The sequence below is a fragment of the Lycium ferocissimum genome, chromosome 12, assembly GCF_029784015.1.
Source record: "Lycium ferocissimum isolate CSIRO_LF1 chromosome 12, AGI_CSIRO_Lferr_CH_V1, whole genome shotgun sequence".
In the NCBI taxonomy this organism is placed as follows: Eukaryota; Viridiplantae; Streptophyta; class Magnoliopsida; order Solanales; family Solanaceae; genus Lycium; species Lycium ferocissimum.
This window is the reverse complement of record NC_081353.1, coordinates 35,219,559-35,243,770: the sequence shown is the minus strand read 5'-3', so window position 1 is coordinate 35,243,770 and position 24,212 is coordinate 35,219,559. Positions and strand designations below refer to the sequence as shown.

The following is a 24,212-nucleotide window of genomic DNA, read 5'->3' as shown; positions in this document are numbered from 1 at the left end:
TACAACTTTTATTGAGGAAGGTTCCTCAAATTCCCAACGGATTTGCTAATGAAATTTGACTGGAAGTCAGACGTATCGAAAACTTAGCCGATTCTATAGGATTTCCAAGTGCCTTACTATTAGCCATGTTGAGACGATCATATCTCCTTGCTCCGATCTCTCGATTGGCTTGGTCTTTATATCGTTAGAAAGGTATTTCCACATACTACAAATTCATTGGGGTAATTTCCCAAATTCCAAACCGATTAAGGAGTTATCGTCGCCCGAAATAGGCCTATCAACCATTTTCGCAAAACGTTCAAACCTTCAGCTTTTTCCGCTAAAACTCTAATGCTATCAGTCTAAACTTAGTTCCAAGATGCAGGGTGTTACAGTCACCCCTCCTATTTGTCTTAGTAATGGAGTATTTATCAAGAACTCTTAAATGTATGTGTGAATTGCCTGATTTCAAGTTCCATCCCATGTGTAACAACAGAAACTTACTCATTTAATTTTCGCTGATGATCTGATGATTTTCTGCGAAGGAGATGAAGCATCTGTCTCAATGGTTATGGAAGCACTAGGACATTTTAGCAGTGTCACTGGACTAAATGCAAACATGGACAAATCTAACCTCTTTATTGCAGGTGTGGATGATGCTACTAAGGAGAGGTTATTGCTTAGAACTGGTTTTGCAATTGGTTTGCCAATTAGATATCTAGGCCTCCTCTGTCTTCTAAGAAATGGAACAAGATGGATTGTCATCGACTTGTAGTATCACTAGTAGGATGAGGACGGATATGTTACTAAACTATCACACGTGGTAGATTGCAAATACTTACTTTCGATCGTTTTCGTACACAATTTTGGGGTGCTGTCTTCATTCTCCCTCAAAGTGTTGTGAAAGGAAGTGGATAAAATATGTAGGGAGTATCTCGGGGTAAACCGAGGATAAGCGAGAAAATTTCTCTTGTAGCATGGGATAAGGTATGTTGTCCAAAGAAGATTGGTGGCTTGAATGTGAAGGTTGTAAGAACTGAACAACCGTCTTTGGCATTGGGAAATTACTATGCAATTGTACGAAAAGTTAGGACTTTTTATGGGTGAAGTGGGTGCATGGTATTTATATAAAGAAGGATAAAAGACATTTGGGGTCACAAAGCACCAGCTTGTGTGGTATTGGAGGAAACTGAATGGGATAAAGGAAAGTATGATCAATTGGCACACTTGGGCGATACGTGCTCACCCATGGTGGTAAATACTCTATTACTAGAAGCTACAACCAGATAATTGGACACCATAGGAGATGGAGTATCTCAGAATTAGTATGGTCTGTTGTTGCTCAATCGAAACACAGATTCATCTTATGGTTAGCGGTGCAGAGAAGGCTCTTGACTGAGGAGCGACTAGCTAGAATAAACATACCAGTGAATGATAGCACATGTTGTTTATGTGATAGTTTACCGCGTAAACTACAAAACATATATTTGCTGAGTGCAACTGGTTTAAACAAGTGAGTTCAGATGTGTTGAAGTGGGCTAATGTGCAGATAGCAACTGGGGAAGTTAAACAAGTATCGAAGAGGATCAAGGCAAAGCACTGGAATCCTTTCAAAAAGGAGATTGTGGCTGCTATTTGGAGTCTTTGTCATATACCATACTTGGAAGGCTAGGAATTGGAATCTTTTTAAACATATCACTGTACAAATAGACATAGTAGTAACGCAGATTAAAAAGGAAATTGTAGAGAGGCTAACCCTTATTCAAACTAGTAGGAGAGCCCATGGGTGTCAAAGATACATACAAGCACTATGTATATAGATTCTGATGTTTTTGTTTGAAGCCTTTCTCTCCCGTGCACTCTTCCTAGAAGGTGGTATGGGGAGTTGGGTGCTCTTTTAGTTTGTATTTGTTTTGTTTGTTATGGTATTTTTCACAGCCTTACCCCAAAAAAAAAAAAAAAAAAAAAACTCATTGAAAAACATTGATAATTCAGATTTTAAAAAAAAAAAAAAAAATTGAGTTTTGCGACTCACTCTACACAATGAAATGGTAGTGTCAGAGAGTTGTTGAAAATTATTGTGTTCAAAATTGGTTTGCCAAGTAAAAGAGTTGTGATTAATTGAATAACACATTTCTTAGTTTGAAAAATTAGATGTCTTTGGTTGAAAGAAAAATAAATTACTAGACAAGAATGTAGAATATGTGAGTCGAAGACAACAACAGAGTTGTTATGTCTCCTCTTTCTAGTTTTTTTGTTAATTATTGCTCTATCTTTTGTTAAAAAAAAAGAAGTTGATTTTGACATTGTACAGAGTGATGGCCACATGCCTCAAGTGTTCTTTTTTATTTGAATTTCTTTCCTTTTTCCTTCTGTGAAAAAAAGAAAAAAATTAATATTCCTTCTTCCTCCACATGAGGTACGTAGCGATAAATGTATGAAAATGTTCTATTTATTTTAGGTTTTGTTTCATAAAGTTTCACCTATTCTGATTCGATATTGAATTGTGTGTCCACCTCATTTAAAAGTTTAAACAGTTAAAAAATATACTTTTTTTTTTAAAAATTTAATTATATCTTCAGCATTGCGAATTGCATTAATCGTTGCTGATTTTTATAATATTACTATGCATTAGATAAAATATATTCCCAACAAAAACATCAATTTCTAAAAATATTACTAAGATATAACTAAAATTAAATTTTGAAAATAATTCAACACAGAGCAAAGACAATATACAAAATTTCCACTAGACATCCAGGAAGTCACCTTTAATCAAGCCTGGAAGGAATCATTTTGTATATGAGATTAATGATTAAGGAAAGATAGATTTGTTTATATGATTTAATTAATTCAAATTCAGACAGGAGTGTCAGATACTATTAGATTTTTTATTGCAATAATTTTAATTTAAGACATCTCATTTTAGTACTCAATTATTGGCGACTTCTTTAGCTTCAATAACAAGAGGGAAATAAACAAATGAATTAGAACCTTAAAGTCAAAATTTTAAAAAATAAATATAAATAGTATATTAAAAGAACATAACACTTTACTTCTAACGCAGTAAACTTAACAGAAAAGTTCTCTTTTTAAGTGTGCTTCGGAAAAACATCAAAACTTTCATAAGTTTCAATATTTAATTAGAAAAAATAATATTACTCAAAGAAAATTTTAATTGTGAAGTCAGAGTCACTTCCCTTTAACATAATGCTCAACGAACATGCAGGGCAAGAGAAAAAAGATACCTTGACTTTATTCATTTTTGGGTTATATGAAATAGGATCAAAAAGGAAGAAAAAAAAGAAAAAAGAACACGCTAAGAAATGATGATTACGCTTCAATTCCAAGTTAATGATGTAAAAAATTCATCTTAAATTGGTTAATTTTATACTATCGTCAATCTATTGACATTACGTGTTGGAAAGATTAAAGAAATAAATATAAGTTCTTCGGAATTGAGGTGCTATTCACAATTTTTTTTTAAACATTGCGTACTATTCATCTTTGTATGAATACAGGATAGATGACGTGAGCAAATTTAATTTACACCGCCAAAATAAATTTATTATAAAATAAACCTACGTAGGAATATTCGTGTGATTTCAAGCAAGTTGATATGACTATATGAAAGAATGTAGGTTAATAACAGGCAAACTTCCCAATTTTTACGCCTCAAATGATTGTTCTAATCAAAACTAATTAAAGTCAAATGCATGTATAAGGGATTCACTGGATATGTTGTTGTTGTTGTCGTCATCGTCAAATGCATGCATATATACATAAAGGTAACTTGAAGTTTAGAATATGTAATGTTGGTTATGAGTGGTATTAATTCCTCTTGGTTCCCTTCAATCATATTTGGTGTTACGAAACTATATTGTGGTCTCCAAATTAAATCAACAAATTTATACTTGAGTGTTAATTTTAAGTTATGTCCTGTTCTGCATAACAAAAATATTTTTATTCTTCGGGTGTATGCAACTAATCTCAATTTTTTTCCTCCTTGAATAGACGATGGTATCATTATATTCTTGTAATAAGTTAAGCAAGACGCAATAGTTATCAATAAAAAGAAAGAGATAATGTTTAGCAAGTAAAAAAATGGTTCCAAGCACACCATGAAAGGCGTGGTCTTTCGTGTAGATTGTCGTCACTACTTGGTGCAACAACAAAATGACGTTCTGCTCCCAAAATGTATATAACAATCATTTAGAAATCTTTTAATGCATCTGCACTCAAATAGAGATTTCACGGATTTTAAAATTCTCAACTTGTCCAAAAGGCACAATAAATTTTGATTCAGTCAGAAATAAATATCAACATACTATACATTCAATTATATATGTATGGATCATCTTCTTCATATGATCTTTTGTATGCTTAAGGAGGTGTTTACTGGACATAATTTGATGCTGCAGAATGGAAAAAGTCTTTTTATGAGTGAACAGTTTTATGGTTACCTAATATCTTATATATTATGTTGAAAGTCACACATAAAAAGATTTAACTTCATGATGTGTATGAACCTGTTATGTCCACCCTCATCCAAATTTCAGTGCTGGAGGAGAATAATGCATGACTATTGTTGTTGTTGTATAGGGTAAAATCCGGAATAGCCAGGTGGTCGAATCAAGTGTAGACACGTGGCAAAAGAGGCAGGACAAACATGAGTTAACGATACCGGTTTAGTTTGTGTGATGGGATGAAGCTCGAAGCTCGGCCGTTACGGAAGGTCCCAAGATCTCCTCCAGCCGTTACGCAGTCATTATGATGGGCAATCAATTGACATTATGAAGGCGTGATTGGCGAATCATGTTCTTAGAAACTTAGCTATAAATAGAGCATCATACTCTTGTTGTAGGGTATTCGATTCTAGTTACAACACAAAGCATTTTACTGTCACGTATCAATTTTATAAACTCTATCCATAGCTATGCTTAAATCAAGAAGCCTTCTCCGGTGGCAAAGCCAGTTCTTAACGCCAGAATCTAGGCTACTTTTATTGTTTACTTAATCGATTAACTCCAATTGCTTTACTTTCAGTTCATATTGTTATAACCTGCTTCTTGTTTACTCAATTTGGTTATCTCAACCTGTGTGTCCATAAACCACGTGTACAGATTCAACTGTTCTGCTTTTTCGGTAAACACTTGTCTTGGTTACTGTAACTGATGCTGTTTAGTCATCTGAGTTGAGGCACTAATTAATGAAATTGCTATCTTACTTAGGCTTGTTCTAAAGGCAAGAATATGTTATAAATACCTTCTAAAATATGAGAGATCTCATTAGATTATGATGTTTTTGGATGATTACAAAGTTTCTCCATGGTGAGATAAACCCCTACTGGTTCTTGATGAATTCTACACATTATCCATTCGAGTGAGAGTAATCTTGAGGCATTCTGGAATTTTTCTTTCTTATATTTTTTATTTATAACTATGGCAGTTTATTGGAGGTATTGTGTTCATATAAACATTGTTGCCAACTGGGGCCGAGCTAGTAATTATACTGTGCAAATAGGATAAAAAACAGACGTGGTTTTGTAATCCTCTTCCTCTTTGACATAGGGGGAAATTTTAGTGGTGGTAAAGAGGATTCAAAAGTTGCTTTAAATCACAAGTTCAAATTTTAATTATGACATTTTAACATTTTTTGAATCCCCTTGTATAAGTTTCTGGCTCCGCCATTAACTATCACCAGTTACTCAATTCAAGTCAAGATTCATGTTCTGGACGTTTCTTGCAATTTTGGCAGCCCAATAAATTCACGAATGTGAGATATTCAATTCAAGACCAAGAATAATGGACATTTTTTCTTGTGTAACGTTGTGAATAGTAATAGGTACATGTTTGCAAATTGAATCAATTTAATATCGTCCTTCCACATGCCAATTTTGAGAACTGGTTAAAACGTTTAATACATCTTGAAAAAAAAAATTCAACTCTGAAAGGATGAAGTGCACAAACAGTCGTCTTTAGGACCCCTATTTAAATAATAGCCAAAATTTACAAAGTATTTAAAGTTTAGTCGTCTCAAAAACTTCAGACAAGCGGACTGAAATTTACAAAGTATATAAAGTTTACTCTACCACCAACAACAACAACAAAAAGCCCAGTGTGATCCCACAAGTGGAGTCTGGAGAGGGTATGATGTACGCAGATCTTACGGCTTACCCTACCTTTGTGAGGTAGAGAGACTGTTTCTGATAGACGCTCGGCTTAAAGTTTACTCTACCATGTTTGAAAAACATTATTAACTTGATTCCAGCCTAACACTTGACAACCAGTTAACAACATCAAACTAGGGCTTCACTTGTCAAGTTGCTGTACCAAGACAAATCCGAAGTAATCAAATTTTTTGAACATTTGTCTTGTGACATTATATTGTAGTGTAGTGTGAAACCTTATTGACAGACACACTTGGGAGACAGAGATTGGTCTATATCATGTAACCTATTTCTTGTAATCTTTTTTCAGGGAAAAAGTCTGTCGATATGCTACGTCCCTTTAGACCAATCTCTCTCAGACTCTAACCTCGACGAGTGATAAATTCTTTAATGGAAATTCCAAATGTTCTAGCTCAGCAACTCTGGTAGAACAAGCGTGGGATTCTCTCACGAGTCAAAATCTAATGATAGAGCCTGAGCCTACCTAATACTTAACGCAGAAATACAGCGCCAATGTAACACTAGAAAATAACTGCAATTAATATTATGATTACTAAAATTGAAACGCTAAGCAGAGGTTCGAACACAGGACGCCCTAGCCATCCAAACCTTTAAAGTTCCACCTGAAAACCGGAGCACCCAGCTGTCTTATTGATTTCCAGGGTTCTTTTTTAATGTTTATACCCAAATTTTATATATTTCTTAGATAACTATACCTAGTCTACGTCGGGTTTAACGGGTGCTAGAGCACCACGAATTTATACATAGGCCCGCCCCTGAACATACCAAGTGTAATCCCACAAGGTGGGGTCTAGGGAGGGTAGGGGGTACACAAGACTTACCCCTAACTCGTGAAAGGTAGAGAGGTTGTTTCCGAAAGACCCTTGACTCAAGTAGAGAAAGAGTATGTGATTGAATCAATAAATTTCTAGGTAGTTAAGCATGAAAAATAGTTTCCAATGAATTAAACGGAATTTTTTTCAGAATTTATAGTTAATTGCTTACGTTGATAGAAACTATAGGCTTTCTTGCAGTTATCTACCGCCAATTATATTGCAAAAGTTCATATTTTCAATTGATAGTACTTCTATTTCAAGAACTTCTACCTCATAATTTATAAGATGCTAAATAGAAAAGACACTAAAGCTCTAACCAAGGTGTCAAAACAAAAGGAATATTTAATAAAAGGCACGTCGGAAAAATCAGAGAATTGATTAAACAGATTCTTAAGATGAGAGTCGACTTTTCTCAGTGGTGTACCTGAATCTGAATTGTTAATTTTATCTCTAGTGGATAAAGACCTTGAAACCAGTATTCTGATAATCTTCAACTTGTGTTTCCCAGATATCCCTTGCGGACTTGTCGACAAGTTTGTTGCAGTCCTTCACCACAATGGACTTTAGAGAACAGTTGTCTCCGAAACATGAAGGGATCTTCTTAAGATATTTGCATTCACGCAAAACCAAGCGTTCAAGGTAAGGAAAGGCGTCATCAGCGAGAATCCATTCTCGTAAACAAGCTAGTTTTTGTAGGTTCAAGACCTTGAGTAGAGGGAACTCGTCATTGCTCACTTTCCATACCATGTTCTTAAACTTAATGTATTCCAGTTTGAGTACTTGAAGGTTCTGAAGCGAAGCAATTTCTGATAAGTGCTGAGGGTGCAGGTAAAAGTCGCTTAGTGTCAAGTTCTTGAGATTTGGTGCGGAGATGCAAAAGGGAATGGTTTTAGGAAGTGATGACAACAGACGACTAATCTTCAGTGTTTCAATCTGTGTTGGAAAATTAAGTACATAGTGCTGAAATTTGTAAACACAACTGACTTGGAATATCAGTTTCCGAAAATTAGGCGTTTTTCTCAAAATAAATTCTGCATCTTGGACACAAGAAAAACATGGATTGGAGAGAGATTTTAGATCATAAAGCTTTTTGGACTTCTCAAGTAATTCTTCTGCATTTTTTATAGTGAAGCTGCACTGAGAAATATGCAGATGTCTCAATTTAACCAGCTCCCAGAATGTAATGGGTAACATTTGTTCTCGATGAGTGTGTAATATCATAGTATCAAGGTTCCAACGATTGGATATGAATGACGAAATCGACCACTTCCAAGTTCGTGCAGAAAAATACCTCAAGTAAATTAAATCGGTTGGGAAAGAATCACTATTATTGAACTCCAAATCCAACACTTTTAGAAACTTGAAACTATGAAGATTGTGGGAGACGGTGAAATATGCATAGTAGTCATTATGAAAAATTATAGAGCTAACATGTGACCAACACGAGCTCCATTCTCCAATACTATTCCCTTTACAATAAATGGACACGCAACGAGCAACTTGCTCGTGACAATAAACGCATGAAGAAGGATCGGCATTTTGATCCCTGCGAATATGGAAAGTGGTAAACTTATAAGATTAATTGTCCATATAACTTGAACACTTAATTAATTGAACCAAAAGAGTACCACTAATTGGTATATTACCATTTTATCCATTGGAGAAGGTTCTCTTCCTTTGCTCTCTCCTTGCAGAAATCATGCAATAGGTCATGAATGCGATATGCTTTGATCTAACCTCGAGAGCTTGTCTTAGCTCCCATCACTAGATTTCTTCCAATAAGATTCTCCAAATGACTTTCTGCTATATCCTCCAAGCTCTTGCCTTCGCAACTTTTTATAAATCCTTCTGAGATCCATAACCTTGTTAACTTCGAAACATTAATCACATTATCCTCTAAAAATGCACCAAAGTAAAAAAAGAAAGACCTCAAATGGCAAGGTAAAATCTGATAACTAGGTTCTATAATGGCCCTTGAGTCTTTGTGAATGTGGGCACTTAAATTTTTGGCCACTTGTTCCCAACATTCTTGTTTCTTCTCCGTCTCTGCCAGAGTACCAGCCACCAAAGCAACTGAAAGAGGCAACCGACCATACATTTTTGCTATTTGTCGCCCGATATTCTTTAGTAGAGGAGGGAAGCTTTACTCCCCAAACACTTTTTTTGAGAGTAACTTCCAACTTTCATCACCGTTAAACATACGAAGCATGAGAGTGTCCCTTTGAAATCTAGCGTAATTGGCAACTTCAACATTTCGTGTTGTTAGAATGATTCTACTTCCATTATTGGAATCTTGAAAACAACCTATTAGATCATCCCACGCACTAGCTTCCCACACGTCATCAACAAGGATGAGGTATCTTCTGTAAAATAAAGTTTTGCGAAGCTGATCAGCTAATTCATCAGCTCGGGTTTCTCTACATCCAGAGATGCTCACACCAGTAGCATCATGTAAAATTGCTAGTAACATGTCCTTACGTGAATATACTTGAGACACACAACATTGTTCACGAATGTTAAAGTGAGAAATGACTAACCCGTCAGAGTAGAGTCCGTAGGCTAAAGTCGTCTTGCCTAAACCCGGCATACCAACAATCGAGATAACATCTTGACCTTTGGTGCCTGTTATTAGTTGGTCTCTTAACTTTTCTATAACATCCTCAAAACCCACAATTTCTTCATTCATCCTTGGAGACCTTGAAAAATTTGATGACGTATGAGCTGTGACAGTGTTCATTGGATCCCCAACCATTTTCTTTTCATGAATCTTTGTTGCCTCATCATTGATAAGAGTAATCTCCTTCATGATATCCAAAAGCCAACGTTCGAGGCACCAGACTGGAGCTGTTCTGCTTATACAGGCATCAACTATGTATTCTACCTCATATGCTTTGTCAATCAGTTGTATAGCACATTGTTGAATTTTGTCGAGGTCATTGTGCCGCTCTTCTGCAATAGCCTCTAGAAAAGGTTGCAAGCTCTCAAGTTCCTTATGAATTATTTGAAGTTGGTTTGTGACAGAAGCTAGTGAATCTGAATGGCGGCTTTGGAACGCCTTCAAGTTGTTTAAAAGGAAATCAACATAACCTAGTCCATGAATCATTGGCAAGTTATATTGAAATGCCTATGGTGTGGTACATCACTGTGCTTGTACGTTGAATGTTTCCCGACAAATTAAGAACTAGTACAGGGTCTCCCTGTGACATGAATTCATTCTCCTCCACCTCGCCATTATATAATGAGTAAACGAGAAGCCCCACATCAATAATGACAGTGTCAATATCTCGAAGAAGAAGTTCAAGATCTTATACCGACACACAGATGATATTGGCTCTCACGAAGTTGAGCATCTCCTGAAGGATTGCCAACTGATCCTTCAAAGCAACTCTCTGGCTGGAGTTTCTATTAGTTGGAAGCTCCACCAAATCGTGCTGGATAGTGTCCAAAAAGTTAGCTTCACTGTCAGCTGCGTGCTCATGATGTTGGATGTTGGGACACTATACTGATTGTATCGTTGACTTTACAACTTTCAGGATTGTAATATACATCTTGCAGATCCTTGGCTGAACGGGCTTAAATTTCATCTGCAAGAAAAGCAAGACACTGATTTCACCTAGAGCCACATCTTGATATTCGTAGCCATGGCCTGAAAAATGCAACCAGGAAAGCATTGCTGCGTGCCCGGCCACGGCTGAAACATGAGTGAAGAAACTAGCAAGATGTTGGCTCTGAGGCTCTATGAACCTCCCTGAAACAAAGCAGGCGAAAGTTTGCAGCAATTTCAATTCCCTTAAAACATTAAGGAGTCATGAATCGGGATCATCACCAAGCTGCTTCACTAGATCATGAAGATTATTGATCACAGTATTGATGAATCCCATTACAAATTTGGGAATAGCAATACCATCCTAGTTGCCCGAAAGTGGTAATTATGATATTCTAGGAAAGGAGTATTTGTATCTAATTTCCATCTTAATCAGCCAAATTTTGTTTTGTACCTTAAAGGTACCGAAATCAGAGCACTCGACTAGGTGTAATCCAGAAAATTCTAGTAGAGCACCTTCAAACAGAGCTTGGACTTTCTGAGTGACATCTAGCATGTCGGGTTCATCTGTGAAACTTTGCAAGCTGAGAAAAATATCCAGGAATTTGAATTCCCGTTTAACGCACTTGACCGTATCTGTCGAATTTCCAGGTGAGCAAAAAATAAAGTCAAGTCGTTCTAGACGATCAAAAAGACGACTCTTTGAAGACAGATATCGGTCAGAAGACATCTCACCTTCCTTTCTCAAAAGTTGTGATGAAAAGAAAATGTGATGAACTGCAAAAGGGAAGAAGGAGAGCAACTTTGATGTCTTGATACTAAGCCTTTACATACAAAACAACATTTTATACTACCTGGAGCTTAGGTTCTTTCTTCTCTTTGAATTCCTCTTTGCTGAGAATTTTATATTCCGTAACAACTATATTAGTTGCCAGCTATCGTATAACCAATCCACAAATATTTTAGTTGTACACTTATACTCAACTATCATGACCTGCCATATGCGTCCACAGTATTAAATTTCAATTCACATGTTATACAGCAATTTGCATTATTTGTTATGTTAAGGATAGTTGACTTTAAGGAAGAGCAGCATCATTTACCAATCACTTTTTTCTGTTGCTGTTTTATTTATACAGTTTCACCCAAATCTTCACCCTTCTAAAGGGAAGGTCTTTTTCTATCAGGGTTGGTCAACTTATATTTGATTATCTTAGGATTGGTCAACTAAAATTTAGTTTTACAGCTTAAGCAAATATTGGTAGACTATGTATGCAATTTAAAATTATAATTTTAGATGCAAACTTCTCAATAACTGATAAGAAATGCTCAAGCAAAGCACAAAAGTTAGTGATCAGTCCTAAAAGAAAAATGGACAAAAAATAACGTGTGCAAGTTTTTCAGCTAAAAGCATAAAGCGATGGAGAAACGACCTAGTTATCATTTTTCAGAATTTTGGATTCCGGACTTCGTGTTAATAAAAGAGAGAGTAATTAAAGTAGGGGATGCATGTTGCACGAGATTCCTTTTGTTATCATATGCAATGACAAGCTAATAGAATTTTACATTTCATATCAATTTTAATAATAAAGATGGTAAGACTTCAGAACAAAGAGTAATTAAATACTTAAAGTCATTCCTCACCATTAGAAATACTCATATGACAGGGATACAAAGTATCATATCACATGGATCGATTAGTAATCCGATTGACAGTAGACTTTAGACCTAGCAAAGGAAACATTCTATCATATATGATCAAAAAAAAGTCTAGAAATACTAAAGATAGCTCATATAACTATAGTTCAACTGGGATGTTTATTCATAGATACGAGAGTTAACAAGGAGAGAAAGAGAGATTAGGGAGAAAAATAATCTGTTCGAGAGAACCAACAACTTGGAATAGTCGCAATAATAATTACAACAATTTAAGGAACTTAAAAATTAGCAGTATGGAATCACTCAAAAAATGAAAATGATAAACACAAAATATAAGAAAAGTAGCTTGCTTCCATGGAAAATTAACTCAAAAGCATTTCTCCTTCTCCATCTTAAGGGGATGCAAGCATAACCTTGAAACACAAGATTTATCTCTAACCCAACTTCCGCATCTCCTCCCATTTTCATGTATTACTTTTATCTCCCACTATCTTTTTCATTATTCTACTTGTTTTATTTTGTAAGAAATGAGTAATTTTTTCCTCTTCATCCAATGTATTTGCAGCCCAAGGTTGTCCACCTAGTCAGCAGGTATGAACATTATATGATCGGAATAGAATTTCCTTTTGGCCCCGAGGCGGAGCTAGTACTTTCTTACAGGTTCGACAGAACCAGTAGCTTTAGCCCTAACCTTGTACTTGTATCAATGAATTCATTGAATATAGAGATAATGGTCAAAAATGTACTTGAATTATCAATTTTTCGCGAGTTTCACACCCCAATTGGCAGTTATTCACTTTTATTCTTGATCTATCACCATGTACCCCTTTTCATACCTGAACTATCATCATTTATGTATCACCATTTTGGATTTTGGGTTCTTTGAGCAGAGAGAGAAACCAACAGAAAAGAGTAGAGAGAGATTTTTTTTTTTTTTTTTGTGTGGCAACTAATTACAGGCTGCAGTTATAGCTGACATTCGTGGCGACATAAATCATTGCGCTACTAAAAGGCAACTTCAATTGTGGACTCGAACGGCACCTTTTTAATATATAACATACTATGAACAACCGATTTAATTAACATAAAATTGCTAGTGAAGCATAAGTTAGAGCTCAAAATTAAAAAAAAAAATTGTATTATTTGATGAAGAAAAAGAAGAGCGATGCTGTTGATGCGATTGGAGTGGCTACAGCTCCCCAGTATTGTGCTTTTGTCCCAATTCACATGACTCTAGAATAATAATTTAACTTTAAAATAGTCCGTCCCACATTTTTATATAGTATTTAATAATAATCTAATTTTAAAATTATCATTTTTTATCCTTAATGAAATAATACATTTTGTGACTAGTGAAGAGATCTGAGTATGAGGAATGATATTGCTGGATTTTTGACTTGGAACACTACAACTAAAGGGTATTCGACAGGAGCACATCCACCCACGACCGATAGGTCCAGGGTTCGAGTCATAGGGAAGTATGGAAACACTATAAATCCTATAAAATGGGGGGCAAGAAAAAAGGTATCCAAGGCTAGAAGCTATTGGACATATGTTGGTACAAAAATATGGATAGCAAAGGATACAATAGCTACTACGCTTCAATCCTAAGCAAGTGGGAGTTGACAATTTGAATTCTCACTGTCCATGGTGCTCAATTTAAGTATATCTCAGTCAATATTATTTAAAAATTTCTAGAAGTTCTATATATTTTCTATGAGTACATAATTTTCTAACATGATTACAAGCCTGTCTAACCGAACTTCTAATCTTGATACTACAAAATTACCTTATTGTAGCTTTTGTTTCACATTTATTTCCATGAAATGACTTGTGTATTGACTTAAAAAATATCTCATTCATTTGGAATTGTTCCTTTCTTCTCATTCTCCACTAAAATTGCTAAATTGGATGTAGAAATAGGAGGGACAACTAGTAGCCCCCATTATTGACTTATGCATTGAGTTGAGCTATGTCTTGTTCAGAATTATATCGACTTAAATCAAAGTGAAACATCAATTGAAAAGGTAATTCGTCCATTGTAGATTTCTTTGAAATTTCCATGGAAAGACTTTGTGTATTGACATGAGTGAAACACTGGACTATCTAATTCTTATCGTAGCAATTGGATTTCTTTGAATTCCACAGCACCTTCGAGAAGACTTGACTCCCCTTAACATCCGCCAGTGAAATTTCCATGAGAGGACTTGTGCATTGACTTGAGCTAAACGTCTGATTATTTTATTTTTAGTTTAGCAATTGGATTAGCTTATTGCATTCGTTTCAACAAAATAGAAATAACACTACAAACAAAATGAGAATAAGGTGATTCAGATTTCTTTGGATTCCACAACACCTTCGAGAAGACTTGACTCCTTTTAGCATCCACCTGTCTTGTGTATATATATATGTATGATATTTCATGAATTTTGATTTGTGAATAACATAAAAGAACACGACTTTTCTTGCTTTCTTCTCCCAAATTTTTACAGCAGTAGGATATTTCTTGCAAAAATGGGTTATGGACACCTCCCTTTTCTACTATCTTTCTTTCTCTGTCATGAACTTGCTTTTTCTTCATCCATACCTCATCTGTGCCCCAAAGATCAAAGTCTTGCCCTTATACAATTCAACCAGACCCTTGTTGTAGATGCCTCAATCACATTTTTTATTTGTGATTTCAAAGGTCAGAAATCTTATCCAAAAACGAGTTCATGGAATATGAACGGAGATTGTTGCTTATGGGATGGGGTGAAATGTGATGAGTTTACTGGTCTTATTATTGAACTTGACCTCAGTTGCAGCAGTCTTATTGGAACAATTGATTCAAACAGCAGCCTATTCCAACTCTCTCATCTCCAAAGGCTTAACCTTTCTGGGAATTTCTTCGATTCAGAAATTCACCCTAAATTTGGCAGGTTTTCGAGCTTGACTCATCTTGATCTCTCCTACTCATCTTTCAAAGGTGAGATTCCTTCTGAAATCTCCCATCTTTCCAAGTTACAGTCTCTTCTTTTATCAGATTACCACATTAGGCTTAAACTTGGACCTCACAATTTTAAATTGCTCCTCCAAAACTTGACCCTATTAAGAGAGCTTGATCTTACTCGAGTAAATATCTCTTCAACCTTACCTCCAAATTTCTCATCTCATATAACAACTTTGAGGCTCTCTTACACAGGATTGCGAGGGATATTACCCGAGAGTATCTTTAACTTGCCAAACTTGCAAGTTTTCGACTTAGTTGGCAATGATCAGCTCAGCGGTTATTTTCCAAAGACCAAATGGAGCAGCAGTTCATCTTTGAGGGAGTTATATCTCTCTCAAGTGAATTTTTTTAGTAATATCCTACCTAAATCTCTTGGCTATCTAACTTTATTGCAGTCCTTGGACCTTTACTGTTACATCCCATAATTTCGTACATTGGGACGTTTTAAAATAAACGCGACAAGTTAAAGACAAGACTATTTTAAGATACGAAGTAGAGACTTTAACTTCCAATTTTGTTTCAAGTCAAAAAATGCCCATAAATTTCGTTTGGTATAGAAGCACTAATGGAAAGTTGGGATTAAATTAATCATGTTAGAGTATTGAGTGGGATTGGAAGACAAAACAAAAAAAAAACAGCCCACTTTTTTAGGGCATGTTTGGCCGTGCATTACAATGCTTTGGTCAAGGAATCTTGACCCAAAATTAGTGTAATCCACGTGTCCAAGTCAAGGAGGGGAACATATAGACACAAAAATCTGCTCACTCCACATTTTCACAAAGTCATTTCAACATTCAAAGTTAGAGAAAGTAGAGAGTAGAGAGAGGAGCTCTCGGCTAAGACCTAGCTGAGAGTGAGGTTCAAGAATTTCTTCAAAATTTCAGTTTTCTCCACCAATTTAACTCCTCATTTAGTGTATAATAATGTGTAATAGTTGTTGAAAAGAAACAAGGAAGTTTAGCACCTCAATAGAGTTGAAGTTTAGACCAAGGTGAAGAACAAGATTGAAAGGTAAGAATGTTTATTGTTCTTGTGTTGTATGATGATTTGAATGTATAGTTCATGCATGTTGTTGTTGGATTGTTGTTGTAGTTGAAGTAGAGAGTGATCCGTGAGTGAGGTGAAGTCATGATTGATTTCATTTTGCATGTATTGTTGATGAATTGAATATGTATCAACATAGGTAAATGAACAAAGATTGTAGAAGTTTGTTTGTGATGTTGCATGTTGGATATTGGACTGATTTTTGTAAAAATTAAAATGATCCGTTTGCCCTTAATTCTAATGAAGTCATGCTTAATCTTCTTGTACATGGATTGGAAGTGAATTGAATGTGTTGTAGTATGGATAAATGGATGAAAATCATGAAGTTGTTGAAGTGGTGTTGTAGCCGTGTGAGTGGACTGTTTTGGTTGGATTTAGGGACTGTTTTGTGTCACATTTGGATTGTTGTTGTTATGGACATTGTGGTGTATTGTAGACATGTTGAATATGTGAATTGAGGTGTTAAACAAATGAATTATGTTGAAGGGTATAGGCAGTCCAACACCATGGACTGTTTTGGTACTAGAAGTTAATTTGTGTGTGTTGAATGTTGATTCTTGTTGCAAACATTTAGTGAAAGTAAAGTGCAATGATTCAAGTTAAAACTGAAATGAATTGTGGGCTGTTGTAAGAATGAATATGATGCTAAAACAGTTCCAAGAATTGTGAAAGTAATGTTGTTAAACGTGTTGTTGTCGTTGTAAGTTAAAACTGGAAAATTGCTAAGTGAAAATGGTATTGTGGTATGTCTTTGTTTGGCCGTGAGTTTGGGACTGATTTGAATGATGTGCAGGCTGTCCAAAGTCCCCCTAAGTCATGTTAAACAAGTTTGGAGTGATATAAGAAAGAATGATTAGCAATGTTAGCTTGTAGCACTAGTTGGTTTGAATGCGAACGAAACGTCGTCTAAATGTTTGAAAGGGTTGTGAGCGTCGAATGCGTATTAAATTCCATTGTAGACTAATTGTAGCTCTTGATATCTTGATATAGGATAAGTGCTATTGGGCAGCAAGTACAAGTTATAATACGACTAAACGCTAAAGGTATGTAAAGTCGACCTTTTTCCTTCTTTTGGCATGTCTTAGATATAACTAAGTTATGATACGCTACGAGCCTTTGGGGTAATTCTATTCCAAAAATCTGAATATGTTTATGATGCAGATTTGCTTCTTGATGTTGGCATCCCTAGCGTGGTCAAGCTATAGATCGTATGTTTTTGATATGATTGGATTTGAAATGCTATGTACACGGTTTGTTCCGAAAAGATTTTATGTCTACAAATGTCCATAACTTTTACAGACCGAACCGGATGGCGTTGATAAGCGCGTAAACGATTCTTATTTGTTTCTTGACATTTGTATATTTTTAACGTAGTCGAATTATGGTCCTTATGTCTTTTGTATGACAAAGTTTCAAAAGTTGCCTAAAAAGTTCATTTTCAAAAAGTTTTGCTCCTAAATGGTTCCGAAAACTACAAACGACCGTAGCTTTCATATATGGTCTCGGATAGCTATGGAACGTTCGTAGAAGTTTCTATAACGTATAATGATTATGATTTTCATAGGCGGGCCGGATTTGGCGTGACGCTCGTCCGTGGGTCCGCGACTTTCTAAGTTTGGTTCTAACGACCTATTTTTGAAAGAACTTAACATGACTATCTTTCGATCCCCGAAAAGATTATATATCTATTTGTTGAATCGAAATGATAATTCGTATGCTTATGATTTCGGTACGTAATTATGGTTTCTGAAATTCGGTTTGATATGTTCCCGAGTGATATTCGGAAGGAAACCCGATTTGACTATTGTTTCAGTTTTGAAGTAACAGTTGTTTGATTATCTTCTTGGGTCTTTGTAAGTGTTTTGCATTGCATATGGTATTAACCGCTGGGTTCCTGGCCGCGGTATATTTATATAATTGTGATATTAACCGCTGGGTTCCTGGCCGCGGTATATTTATATATCTGTGATCTTAACCGCTGGGTTCCTGGCCGCGGTATATTTATATATTTGTGATATTAACATTTGGGTTCCTGGCGCGGTATATGTGATATGATAATGTGAGGACATGGTGATGTGATATGATATGTTTGATTTTCCCGTATATATGACATAGAAATGGTTCTTTCGAAAAGAAATGTTTTCACTTATGACACTTAGTCCCATTATGGGCCGGATATTATACGCGGCAGCGTTATACATGATTTGTACGTTCGGAGTAAGCGTTTGGGGCATTCTGACTATTATGTTTGTTCTCTGCACCTCGTTTGTATGATTTGTATCTCGGATGTAAGCACACTGGTATTACGGTCATTATGCTGACTTTACGTACTCCGTGCTTCAGTATGATTTTGTTTACGGTATCTCATGCTTTACATGCTCAGTACATATTCCGTCCGACCCCCTTTCCGGGGTCGCGTTTTGCCCGGTACGACGCCCCGATTCAAGATCCGCCGTTTAGGATACTTACTCGTCGCTTTAGAGCACTCCTTTGTTCACGAGCCTACACTTTGGTACGATTTTTTTTTGTAAATATGTATATATCTATTCGGGGGTACGACGGGGCCCGTCCGTCATATGATTACTCGTTGTCCTCGCTGTAGAGGTACGTAGACATGTATGTGGGTTGTGTCTAGTTTGTTCGGACGTGTATGCGTGACATGTGTTTTGGGCGGTCCCACTCGCCACGGCGGCCGGCCTTGCGGCTCGCCTATATATATGTATATACCGGTGGCCCTGCGTGGCCTTTGTTGGTATTTCCTGCGTGCAGGTTTGATTTGGATAGTAAGAAAAATAGAGGAAACTCTGCCCAAATTTTTCTAAAATATTTAGATTATCACCTTACCGGTTTGTGTAATATATGAGGTACTGTGTGTTAGTTACGTATGGGTGCCCAGCTCGGGCGCTAGTCACGGCCTACGGGGTTGGGTCGTGACATTTACTCTTGCAATCTCTCCGGGCCGATTCCTAAATCTCTTTGGAATATCACCCGCCTAGAGTCCTTGGACCTTGGAGATAACCATCTTGAAGGACCAATTCCTCTGTTTACAAGTGGACTGCGAAATCTATCTTACCTTGTGCTATCAAGTAACTCCCTGAATGGAGCAATACCATCATGGGTATTTTCACTTCCATCACTTACTAAATTAGACTTGAGTTTTAACCACTTTTCTGGTCAGCTTAAGGATTTCAAGTACAATACATTAGTCCATATTGATTTAAGAGACAACCAGCTGCAAGGTCCTCTTCCTAAGTCACTTTATAACCTTGTTAATCTAATAGAACTTGATCTTTCATCTAACAATTTTAGTGACAATGTAGATGTCAGCCTCTTTTCAGACCTCAAACAACTTTCCTCTCTGGATCTTTCATAAAATAGTATCTCACTGACCAATGAGAACAAAGTCAAGTCTACCTTGCCGCAGTCTCTTTCACAGTTAGCATTAGCCGCTTGTGATGTAAATAATGAATTGGATTTTTTGAGATCAATAAAGAATCTTTCTTCCTTGGATCTTTCAAATAATAAGATTCAAGGAAGAATTCCTGATTGGTGGTCTGATTGGAATCTTTCAATGGTTTATCTTAATCTATCCCACAACATGTTGACAAGGTTTGACCATATTTCTCTTCTTCCTCTACGTTCTATTGATTTGCGGTTCAATTCTATTCAAGGATTGCTACCTATCCCGCTGCCCATAGTAGAATATTTCTTCTTGTCAAATAATAATCTCAGTGGGGAGATCCCTTCTTCTATTTGCAATTTGACATCATTAACAGTTCTAGATTTGGCAAGAAACAATTTGAAGGGAGAAATTCCGCAATGTTTGGGTAATATTAGTGACCTTGAGGTTTTTGGATATGCAACAAAATAGTCTTTCTGGGATTCTCCTAATGACTTTTAGATTGGGAATTAAACTTAAAAGCTTTAACTTGCATGACAATTAGCTAGAGGGAAACATTCCAAGATCCTTGGCCAATGTCAAAGAATTGGAAGTTCTTGATTTAGGAAACAATCACCTCAACGACACATTCCCTATGTGGCTGGGGACTCTTCCAAATCTACAGGTTTTAAGCTTGAGATCCAATAAACTGCATGGACCCATTAGAACTTCAAGTAGTACGAAATTGTTTCCTAATCTTCGAATGTTAGATCTCTCTTGCAATGCTTTTACGGCCGAGATACCAACAAGTCTTTTTCACAATTTGAGAGCCATGACGAGAATAATGAGACAGTGAAGGCACCAAATGATGAATATTACGAAGACTCGGTAACTGTGGTTACAAAGGGATTGGAGATTAAAGTTGTGAGAATCTTGTATTTGTACATCACTATGGATCTTTCAAGTAACAAATTTGAAGGGCATATTCCTAGTGATGGGAAATCTCATCGCACTGCGTATGTTGAATTTATCCCATAACAGATTGCAAGGTCATATACCAAGATCACTTGGAAAATTATCTCTAGTTGAATCACTGGACCTTTCATTTAACCAGCTTTCGGGAGAGATACCAGAAACATTTGCTTCTCTTACATCTCTTGAAGTTTTGAATCTCTCCCGCAATCATCTTGAAGGATGCATCCCTCAAGGAAATCAATTTAATACCTTTGAGAACAATTCATATGAAGGTAATGATGGATTACGTGGATTCCCAGTTTCAAGAAGTTGTGGAAATAATTGGATACCAGATACAACAACACAACAATTGTGCCGGCCGATGAAGAAAGCAATTCGACATTTCTAAGTGAGCTCAGTTGGAAAGTGGTTCTTATGGGATATGGTTGTGGACTGTTTATTGGATTCTCCATAGCATATTTCATGCTTTCTTCTCGAAATCCAAATTGGCTTTCTTGGATAGTTGAAGAATTAGAATACAAAATCATTATGAGAAGGCGAAGAAGTTGAGAGGTCAATTGCATTACAGAAGAAGAAGAAGAAGAAGAAGAAGAAGAAGAAGAAGAAGAAGAAGAAGAAGAAGAAGAAGAAGAAGTAATGGTGCCTAGACAAGTTCCCAAAGGCACAAGATGTAAGTTCAAAACTTTCGGGTACATATTCATATTAAGCTCTATACTGATTCCTTTTTATTTTATCGTAGCTGGTATATATCTTCATAAAATATTTCTTGTTTTATTAGCTTTCATGATAAAGAAGAAATTGTAAAACAGTGCAAGTTTATGTAAATGGAAGAGTTGAGAGAAGTGAATGATTTCATGAAAAGTGAATGACGGATCTTGCTTGGACATTGTGTTTCCATTACTTCATTTCTATAAAAATGTGTTAGGATTTTAAGATAATTGTTCCGTATCTAACTCTTTCATTTTATATTTTATGGAAAAAAAAAATTTGCAGGCAATAAGTTGGGAGAAGTAAATGGACATAGTTGAATAATTAAGAATTGGAAAGTCTCTGCAGTAGAAGCATGCGACAGCAAATGCCAGTAAGCCACTGGAAATATGGGGATCAAAGTGAAACTGCTTGGACGATAGATGCTTTTGAATTTTTTTTTTTTTTTTTGGTGTTGTGAAGGTCGCACTCCCTTTTTTTTTTTTTTTTTTTTTTCTGGGAAATATGAGAGAATATATTCTGGTGCTTAATAACTAGTAACTACTACGATTGCAGTATGTTATTTTAATGTGCATTTTCGTATTATGTTATGTGATAGAAGTTATGATATTAAAGAGAGAACTTGGTAATCATTTACTATTTGCAGATTTTATATATTGGAGAGAGGAAAATTAAAGTAAATGTTCAACCAAGAAGAACAAACACCGAGGTAGAAGTCCCTCCTTCTGTTTCTGTTAAGGAAGCTTTCCTCTGGTGTAGATAACAGGAATTCTACATTTCAACTATCTATCTATATAAACCAGTTTCTCGTCACCTGCGTTGCATGCATATGCTAAATCATCTCAGAGCTTTTGTGTACTAAAAGATCCAAATCTTTTTCTTAGAAAAATAAAGAACTTGATCAATGACTTTCCAATAGCGTATGCTTACCCAATCTAATTAATCCACAACTCTTTCATCATTCTTAGTTAACTCGATACATTAATCAAACAGGGTATTAACCTCCTTTATGTTTGATTGACTAAATTTGTTTAGTACTTTTCCATAATGATATTAACTCAATATATAAGCTTCACAAATAAATCTTGATAGCTAATACGATATCAACCTTCCTAAAATCTTTTCATTAAAGGGAGAGTCACCTATATATACGAAATTAGACCCATATTTACTAAACATAGCAAGAGAATTCCGTTTGCCAAGCATAGCAGGAGCTTTTATTCAAAACATATATGAAATTTCGCTCAAGGCTTAGAAATTTCGCTCAGAATTTCATTATGTAAAAGTTGAATGTTGGAATTTTATCCACATTCTTTAACCTCCAAGCCGAGGCATAACATTTTGATCTCTCTCTTGAGGTCATTTCTTCACATCTCATATACTTTATTTTAAGAAATCAGAAGCAGAGGCATGCTCCTTCATTTAGATCCATCTTTATAGTTCAATGATATAACTTTCAGATGGTAAGGTGTGTTATGTACTATGAAATCTCATAACAGTGGAAGTTCCTTTTTTCAATGGCTGAATATGTATGTGGCACTTTAAATTTAGCCTTGTTTCCATTGAACACCTTTAACTCAAGCCAAAATGTATCTATTAGACACGATGTGTTGATGTGGCGTGATGCGTATATCTCAATCCTTAACAGTGTGTTGGGTGCCTCTAAAATTGTTACACCTCGAAAAAGTTATGTCGTAGAGTCGTAAATAGACTAGCGAAAGCTTAAGACGAACATGAAGCTCTCACGACTATAAGAGGATGATTAGCAACCTTAAAGCATATGCGATAAGATTTTTAAGTTATATGGCTTGGTGGAACTTGAGAAGAATTATTCGACCCACGACCTTGAACTAGCTGCAGTTATTCATGCTCTCAATATATGGAGGCATTATCTGTACGACGTCCATGTGGACATCTACATAGATCACAAAAGTCTCCAGTATATTTTCAAGCAAAAGGAATTGAATCTGCGACAAAGGCGATGGTTAGAGTTATTGAAAGATTACGATGTAAATATTCTATACCATCCTGGAAAAGCAAATATGGTAGCTGATGCTCTTAGCCATAAATTCATGGGCAGTCGGTGTGATGTTCTGCCAGAAAAGAGAGAGTTAGCTCATGAGCTCCACCAGCTAGGGATCCTAGGAGTTCGCTTAATGGATTCGGGCAATGCAGGAGTTACCGTTCATAACCCAACTGTTTTGTCCCTAGACATGGAAGTAAAAAGGCGCCAATACGAAGATCCCAAATTGTATAGAGACACACTTTCCCAGAAGGAGAAGTCACCATTTGAGATCTCTGCAGATGGAATTCTCAGGTGTCAAAACAGGCTATGTATTCCAAATGTTGCGGGGTTACGTCGTCAGATTCTGGAAGAAGCCCATCACTTCCGTTATTCCGTTCACCCCAGAGCAACAAAGATGTACCATGATCTCAAATTAATGTATTGGTGGGAAGGAATGAAGAGAGATATAGCGAAATTTGTGGCTCAATGTCCAAATTATCAAGAGGTGAAAATTGAGCACAAAAAACCAGCAGGGCTCTTGCAAGAAATGGAAATTCCAACCTGGAAATGGGAGGCGATCAATATGGAGTTTGATGTAGGTTTACCCTGCTCTCGGCGCAAGTATGACTTCGTCTGGGTAATTGTTGACAGGCTCACGAAATCAGCACATTTTCTACCAGTCAGATCTATATATTCGGCAGAGGACTATGCCAGATTGTATCTCAAGGAGATAGTGCGACATTATGGTATTCCTGCATCTATCATTACTGACAGAGGAGCATAATTTTGTTACATCCCGTATTTTCGTGTGATAAGTTTCATCATAAGTTAGTCACATAAGCTCAAAGGACAGGATTATGTTTGAAGTTATAAGTGTTTATGTTATGTTCAACAAGTGATAAGTAAGTGCCGCGAAGGTTGGTGG

General features: G+C 36.1%; 2 pseudogenes; one reads left to right on the top strand and one right to left on the bottom strand.

Annotated features, from left to right (window-relative positions):
- Positions 1 to 1,102: 1,102 nt before the first annotated feature.
- Positions 1,103 to 11,258, bottom strand: LOC132039249 (putative late blight resistance protein homolog R1A-3; annotated as a pseudogene).
- A 3,443-nt stretch (positions 11,259 to 14,701) lies between these two features.
- Positions 14,702 to 21,123, top strand: LOC132039248 (receptor-like protein 9DC1; annotated as a pseudogene).
- The last annotated feature ends 3,089 nt before the right edge of the window (positions 21,124 to 24,212 follow it).